The sequence below is a fragment of the Hordeum vulgare genome, chromosome 5H, assembly GCF_904849725.1.
Source record: "Hordeum vulgare subsp. vulgare chromosome 5H, MorexV3_pseudomolecules_assembly, whole genome shotgun sequence".
Classification (NCBI taxonomy): Eukaryota; Viridiplantae; Streptophyta; class Magnoliopsida; order Poales; family Poaceae; genus Hordeum; species Hordeum vulgare.
Window position 1 is genome coordinate 36,757,476 of NC_058522.1, and position 6,559 is coordinate 36,764,034.

General features: G+C 53.0%; 1 pseudogene; it reads right to left on the reverse strand.

Moving 5' to 3' along the window:
• Positions 1 to 604: 604 nt before the first annotated feature.
• LOC123396273 lies at positions 605 to 2,098 on the reverse strand (annotated as a pseudogene).
• Positions 2,099 to 6,559: the final 4,461 nt, after the last annotated feature.

The window sequence follows — 6,559 nt, forward strand, 5'->3', positions numbered from 1 at the left end:
AGGTGAAATTGTCAAATTTGATCCGTGGACAAAATTATTTCACAAATTGAACGGTGTTTGAATTTTTTTTACGCAGCTGACCCGATTGTGTGGCGCCCGATAGTCAGGCACCACACTACACTGTGTGGTGCCTTTGACTTAGGCGTCGCACAGTGTAGTGTGGCGCACATGTCTTAGACGGCACACTAAGTCTCGGACGCCACACAACGTAGTATCGAGTGTCATATAGTGTAATGTGACATCTAAGGCAAAGGCGTCACAAAAAAAGATGAGATTGATGATTTTTTTCACGGCCAGTTCATTTTGTGAATTAATTTTGTTTTTAGGTCGAATTTTTCTATGTTGCCTATTCTTTAAAAGTAGACTTCCTCTCCTTGTTAGGAAAACTTTTTTTCTTCCAATTTATCTTTTCTTCATTCAATTCAGTTCAAAAAAGATACCTCAATACCAAGTGATCAGCTTGGTAAGCTACCAACAGAAATTGCAAACAAAAAAGATACCTCAATTCTACTTTCTCCTTCTATCTCCCCTAATAATAAAGCACAGAATGCTTTTGTCGTCCGTCGCGGCGTTTTTGTAAAAAAGTCCCTGTCGTTTCAGGTAATTAACCTGCAGTCCTTCTATAAGTCGGATTGAACCGTTTTTCACTTTTTATGAACACCCCCTGTATTTCATCCGAACTAACCGCGGTCCGTACATCATCGGTGATCTCCACGGCGAGCAGCATTAGCGGCGCAAGCCTCTTCTTGGCGATGGTCGCTTTCTGCAGGATTGATGTGAGCGCGGAGCCGACCCCAGGTGTGACGTCGGCCAGCACCGCCTTGAGCGCCGGCCACCGCGTTGTACCTCCTACCCGACGGGCCCCGCAGCGCCGCCCCCTTGGGCGTCCTGTAGTCGAGCACCTCGTCGGCGCCTAGGCCCCGGACGAAGTCCATGTTGCGCGTGCCGCAGGTGGCCGTGACGTGGAGGCCCGCAAGCTTCACGAGCTACATGGCGTAGTGGCCCACGCCGCCTGAGGCCGCGGTCACCAGCGCGTTCTTCGGACCGGTGGCTCCGAAGGTCCCGTCGAAGCTGACCCCGGTGAGCTTGAGCAGCTGCTGGCGGCAGCCAACAGGCAGGTGCCTACTACGACGGACACCTCCGACGGCCTCCTCACCGCGAGGGACGCCGGCGCCACTGCGTACTCGGCGAGCCCGCCGCCGCTCTGCAGTCACCGACCCTGTGAGAGCACTGGATTTTGACAGTGTTCGATAGAGACGAGACGAAACCATAGTGTTGGTCAGTGCGTTGTCTTCTTACCGGGAAGCTGATTGAGATGACCTTGTCTCCCGGCTTGAAGTTGGCCACGCCGCTGCCCAGCTCCACCACCTTGCCGGCCAGATCGCCCACTGCATGTGTTCGCTATGAAGATAATTCTTGCATGAGCATTGAGCATACAAGTATACATGTGGAATTTGACGTAGTGCCCATGTAAAAAGGTCCATCAGTCTGTAATTGTATACATCTGTTTTTGTCTTCATTCAAGTCATTTCCCCAGAAACAAACTATGCTAGGTCGCGTTATGTCTAGAACCTGCAACAACCGCTTGAATTGGTACGAGATTTTAAAAGCTTGTTTCGTTTCTGATTCAGCAGCAGAGGGCTAATAGTGGAATAGAAAAGGTTCAATTCAGAAAGCAGAGCGTAATCACTAGCCAAATGATATGGAGGAGATTTTTATTAGCTATGAAGCCGACCGGTACGGGATTTTAGAAGCTTGTTTCGTTCCTATCTAAACTATTAGCTGGTAGTTTGTTTGAGCTATGTGTCACCAGGTTTTAGTCCTATAGTGGCTGTTTCAATGTCGAGCGGTTACAATGGGTTTCCTTTCATGATGTGTCAAACTTGATTTTCTCTTTTCCCTCCCCGTGTTTTTCTGAAACTTATATATTTCCGTTCATTAATAATGGAAAGGAGTAAAGCCCGGTTCAAAAAAATCAAGCCGGTCGGTATCATGAGATTTTCATCTCTACTTGGCAATCATTGCCGCAACCAAGTCTGAATTGGGTAGCGATGTCTTAGTCTGAAGCTCAATTACCTGGCGTGAATGGGAACACAAGGGAAAAGAGCAGAAAAGTAGAGCGAAGTCAGGGGAGAAGGGTTCATCACAGAGGGCCAACACCTTTTGGGAGAGGTTGTGCACCTCTGCGACGCGGGTGCGCTTGCTGCTGGACCCGCCTCTCCCACGTGGGCGGGGGGAGGTCCCTTGCGGCTCGGGCTTCGACGACCTGCCCGCCTCGCTCTCGTAGAACGAGCCTCTGGCGCCGCCCCGGGGGTCGCCATACTATGCGTGCTGCTACTGTTGGTGGCTTAGCGCGGCCGCAGCCGCCGCGGCGTGGAAGGCCGCCCCTCCGTCAAACATCTCGCGTCGTACCACCTTGTCCCGCCATCGTCTCCGGTCCTGCTGCATCAACACCAATTCCCTCACCGCCCTGCCCTCTTCAGACCCGCCGCCTCGCTGCTCCTCTATCCCGCCTGGCCCGACCACCTTCTACCACCACATCACACTGAGACCCCACGGCTCCTCATAGTTGCTCGCCATAGAGCGGGAAGAGAGAAGCATGAGGAGTGTCGTGGGTATAAGTTTGACAGTAGATGTGTAGGGTACGAAAGGATGGGCAGAGCCTTAGCTACGACGAGGTTGTATGAGTTCAGGCCCCTCTACGGTGGAGGTAAAAGCCCTATGTCTCAGTGCTCTTGGGAGCTTGTTCTCGAGTGGAATATGGATTACAGTGAATTGCTAACCCCTGCACCAGTGGGGAAGGGCGGCTTATATAGAGTGCGCTACCCTTCACAACGGTTCGGTGCGCAGGGGTGGAGTAGTGGTGAATAACTGCATACGTTACATGTAACGTACGTCTTAAATGCTAATAAAGGTATATGGAAACGTATGACCGTTTCCCTCCACGGGGGTTACGATTTACAGAGTGGAATCCAGTCGGTAAGCTTGATACGCTCCGAATGCTCATCTCCGACTGGATGATAGAGGAATCGTCACCGACTGGATGATGCGAAGTCCTTAATTCAGTCGGAACTGACTAAGGGCCTTATCCTTCATGAAGGGTAGTCCTTGGGTAGGCCCCACAGGGCAGGCCTATGACCCTACCCTAGGACTATAACCCCATCAGGGAGCGTTTTTTTCAGCTAGCAGCTGCGGCTCGGAGCGGACGTGGTGCAGAGCGGGGCGAGCAGTGCACGAGCGGCGAGGCGACGAGGCGGAGGCGATAGGCGGCATCAGCGACTCGGACTGGTAAACACATCCATTTGACCGGTCAACAAGTGTAATATGATGCTATACGGTGAGTCAGTGACCGTATAATCACCGCTTCACATATATAATGATCATAATGAGTGTATTCAAAGTGTAGTGACCGTATCGTGCTTTGGGTTCAAATATAATGACCATGAGTGTATTTATCTCTTTACAAGTCAAATTTGACATGTCTAACCCTTAAATGTCATAGACATGTCGAGACACAACCGCCGGATGACCCCTTAAATGCCCGGGTGTACAATTGCACTTCTTGTATCAAAACCTTAAATCCATGCATGACAATTATATAGATGAATAATTGCTCGTCTGAGCTCGCACTTGCCTGATAGCTCGCACTTGCCCCGTTTCTCTCGCCACCTCCTGCGCATCTCAAGCTCTTTCCTTCTCCTTCTCCCTCGCGGGTCTGCAACCTCCACCATGACAAAGGGGCAGACAAGCAAGCTCGAGGCCCGGAAGAAGAAGGGGAAGGCGGCGGCTCCTGCTCAGCGGCGGCAGCGAGCACTGTCGGCGGGTTGGATCCAGGGGGATTTCCTCCCCTCCATGGTGACGGAGGAGGACATGCTGGAGCTGGTGGAGCATGGCATGATCGAGCACAGGACGTGGAGGTTGCCGGCGGAGGGCGAGACCGAGCCGGCGCCCCAGGAGGGGGAGCGCGTCTTGTTGCTCAGCCACGTGCACCGAGGCTTTTCTCTACCTCCTCATCCCTTCTTCAGAGGTATACTGAACCACTTCGGGGCGCAGCTCCACCATTTCCCCCCAACGCAATAGCCCATCTCTCTGCCTTCGTCGTGCTGTGCGAGTGCTTTATCGATTGTCCTCCCCATTGGGGTCTTTTTAAGCACATCTTCTCTGCTAGATCTCAAACCATAAAAAGGCTGAGCCAGTCGGATGACAAAACTCACCTCTTCCAGCTCTGCGGAGGCTTAGGCTTCCAAAAGAAATGTAAAAGTAGCTATCCTGCTCTCCAGCTGTCTGAATTCGTTAGGAACTGGCAGTCGACTTGGTTTTACTGCCAGGACGTTGCTAGCCCGAATGCCACCACTGGACTACCACCTTTTAGCTTAGACCGACCGGCTCCGCCTAGGCAACTCGCGCTCACGAAGATGGAGAAGATCCAGATCCAGCCTCTGGTCGATGAGCTTGTAGAAGTCGTCCGAAAGGGTGTCACTGGCATAGACTTCCTGGAGGTTTTTCTGGGTCGGCGTATCCAGCCTCTGCAAGCTCGACACCACGCCATGTGGCACTACACGGGGCCTGAGGACTCCACTCGGACTAATCCCGAGTGCGTGACCGGGGAGCTGGTGGCGTCGCGGGTCCTCAACATCACATGCGCCTGCGATAATCCCAGAGGAGCCCGGCGAGTGAAGCCCTTCCGCGCGGACAGCCCTCCTGTGAATGAGGTGAGTATAACTTGTCGAGTGCATCCAATTGTCTTAGATTTATCGCTTTTTCTTGTATTACTGTCTGACGTCTGATGTTGTCGACTGTATCTCGTGCAGGCGTGGACCAACTGGTTTTCTCCTGTCTCGAACGGGAATCCGGCCGAGGAGGAGGAAGGCAGCCAGGAGGGCAGCGTGGAGAGCGTCGAGTACGTCTCCGATAGTGGGGAGACGAAGGAGGAGTCCGAAGAAGAAAAGGGGGAAGATGAGGAGCAGAACTCGCCACCTCCACCTCCAGAGCCTCGAACCAAACGCCGCCACGAACCTGTGGCTCCGTCGGCTCCTCCAGCGGCCTCGAGTGCTCCGCCAGCCGCTCCTGTGGTTCTGAGTGCCTCGCCAGCTGCTCCCGTGGTTCCGAGTGTCCGGAGCACAAAGAGGACCAGGGACTCTGCTGCTGAGCCCGCGGGCCAGCCCTCTAAAGCGGCCAAACCGAGTGGATCCAAGCCTCGGAAGGCTTTGCCGCAGATTAGGATCGCCGTTCCCGTCGCCTCAGCGTAAGTGCATTGTTCTTCCATCTCCTTCCAGTATTTTGATTGAACTCATGCTTATCGGTCGAATGAATTTAACTCGACAGAGCTGCCACCTCCGCCACTTCGGTGCCGCGCCAGGAAGACGATCCCATGGATACGGACAATGTTGTCACGTCCCAGCAAGGTACGTCGTGGCGACTCCGAGAGCTTACATTATTGTTTCACAAATTCTGTCTTTGGTCTTGTCCTTTTTGGTCTCACGTCGTTTGGTCGGGCTTTCTTCAGAGGTGATCCATGTGGAGGATGACGACCAGAAGAGGTCTGAGCAAGCCGCGGCGCCCGTCATTGAGGCCGTTCCGTCTGTTACCATTCCTGCCATGGAAGCGCCGCCAACTGAGACGATGCCGTCGACTGACACGGCGCTCATCGTTGCTGAACCGACCGGGGCGGGACTTGGGATGCCCAAGGAGTCTCTTGGGGTGCCAGGTCCGTCGACTGTCCAGTACGACGCCCGACGCCTCCCAGAGGATCAGGTGGGAGCTGCTAAGGAAGCCATGGTGCAGGCGGAGTTGATGGCGGGTGATGCCAAGAGAGCGTATGACTCCATCGCGTCTGTGTACAAGCGAAGCTTGGAACTTCGGGACGATATCCGAGTAAGTGGGCTAGTAAGTATTTGCTTTCCCCTTGTAACCCACTGGGTGTTTAAGCCAGATACTCGGATACCGAATGTTTAGTTTGCGGTGGGTTCACTCTTAGTGAACCCAGTGGGTGTAGTCCCCGAGACTTCTGTCGAGTGCTTGCACCGGCAGTTGTCTTTATATAAATTTTCTTTTAACTTGATCAGATCAAAACTAATCTGTCCGAATGTTACCGGTGGGGGCATTCCGAGTGCACCTACTGGATTAGTCCCGTAGAGTAATTTTACTCAGGTCGGGTAGTAGTAGCCTCATAGGCTTGTTTGTTGTTATGTATCTCAACAGGGCGGACCTGTTTGAGCGTCACGCCAGTGGGGTCACTCTTAGTGAACCCACTGGGTGTAGTCCCCGAGACCGCTGTGGACTGCTTGCGTCGGCAGGGGTCTGAAGAACTTGGAGTTTGTATTATTGTCTTTGTTGAATTTGTCTGATCGTCTCTTCACGCTGACTTGAGAAGACTTGCGAGATGGGATCAACCTACGAAACTTTGAGAGCTAAAAAGATTCAGTTTGCTGCGGAACTGGATGCAACAATGCTTGCCTTGGCTGGTATGAAGGGTGTTCTCGCTGATCGAGAGAAGTCCTTGGAGGAGTCCCGTGAGGCGAACAAGGCATTGGTGGCCAAAGTGGAGAAAATGGGGAAA